We start from the raw sequence: 1,774 nt of genomic DNA on the forward strand, positions 1-1,774 counted from the left end.
TCAATGTGTCCCATAGGGCGGACGTCGTCGATTTCGAGCTGGTGGTCGTCATCGACTTCGAACTTGAGGTTGCTCGGGTTCTTCTTGATGTTGCTCTGGTATCTCTGCAGGCGCTTCTTAATATAAATATTCATTATGCTCTCCACAACCCCGACCATGTTCATGCACGTATGAAGACGAAGGACCAGCCTCTGAGTCATAATGTCCTGAACCAAATGCTGGCATCATCATCATCGGACTAACATAATCAGTTTGAATCTGCATCTACATCACAGGGGGAAACTCTTCCACATTATGGGCAACCTCATCAAACTCATCCTCTTCCCGAACAGGTTCTCTACATCTAGGAGCTGGTGGAGGAACAATAGGTATATCATACATATAATGTATCTCCTCCATATAGCTTTGGTTGTCACTACATATAGCAAGAACTTGGTTCAGATCATTCGCAACATTACAGAGTCTATTGTTGTTCGATCTCTGTGAATTATAAAATAATTAGATAATATTTAAAATAAATTTAAATTAAAAATAATTAGATAATATTCATTCATTTACCAGATGACCCACAGCTGCTCCCCGACGAGTGACGTAGTGCCTTGTGATATTATTATACCAATGAATATATTCTTGAATGACCTCCCTGTCAAACTGTTCAATAGAAACCCCTACTGTAATAAACATTGCACGATAGTGTCATCGCACTACCAAATGTGCAACTTTTTCGGACCAATCTTCAGTCTTTAAGTCAATATTATGCAGTAAGGGTTCAGTATTACAAGGCGATGGAACATCCTGCTGGAAACCGAATTATCTCATCATCCTGTCAGGAAGATGCCACTTACCAATGTGAAAACATATGAGAGGACTCATCATCTGCCATATGTTTTGACCATTCGTACAAAAATTGGGCAAAGTATGCATAATAATTTTGTACGGCTCCCAAATAACCTGAAACACAAAATATTATATTGGAGAACATTAAAGACAAATACAATAAAAATGTGTATAAAATAATCAATTAGGTTCAGTGTAATATACCTGATCAGGTTGAAGCAGTTCAAACATGTATCTGTACTGGTTGACTACATGTGTGGCTATCCTAGTCACACAAAATTTGTCTCTCCACCTAAATTTTTAAATTGATAATTTAGAATCTAAATTAACTAGATCAGTGATATAAAAATTAAATTGAATTAAAACAACATACCGAGAACCGTAGGTTCGTCCAGCTAACTTAGCGTCATTAACATGTTGTAGCTATGGAGCCATTGTTGGAAATCGTTCCCAAGCCCATAGTTGCAAAAGTATGAGAGGCTCAGCTATCTCTCGAACCTCAGGTCTTGTTGCTTTGCATAGTTTTCTATACAACCATGTCAAACATGTTCCACCCCACGAATACTGCCCCACATCATAAAGGTTAGCTAATAATGGCAGGAACATCAAGTAAACAAAATGACTTAATTTGTCGAAAAACAGACTTCCACTCATCATTTGTAGTATATATGCCCGCGCATATCTTATGACGGTTTCCTCGTCTACATCATCTGTGAGCTCACGGAATTGTGTTCCTAACCATATCAAACTTAACCTCGATCCTTTAATTTTGTCAAAAGGTAGGGTCACACCGAGGTACAGTTGACATATGACCAGTCATCGTACATCACTCTGGTGACCGGCTCACCATCAACAGGTAACCCCAACAACACTTCAATGTCTTGTAGAGTGATAATGCATTCTCCAACAGACATATGAAATGTATGCGTCTCAGGCC

The 1,774-nt window shown here is 38.8% G+C and overlaps 1 pseudogene; it reads right to left on the bottom strand.

The window, feature by feature from the left end:
• LOC150036742 (serine/threonine-protein phosphatase 7 long form homolog) lies at positions 1-1,491 on the bottom strand (annotated as a pseudogene).
• Positions 1,492-1,774: the final 283 nt, after the last annotated feature.

Source organism: Benincasa hispida, chromosome 4, assembly GCF_027475165.1.
Source record: "Benincasa hispida cultivar pf3 chromosome 4, pf3_genome.v1.1, whole genome shotgun sequence".
Classification (NCBI taxonomy): domain Eukaryota; kingdom Viridiplantae; phylum Streptophyta; class Magnoliopsida; order Cucurbitales; family Cucurbitaceae; genus Benincasa; species Benincasa hispida.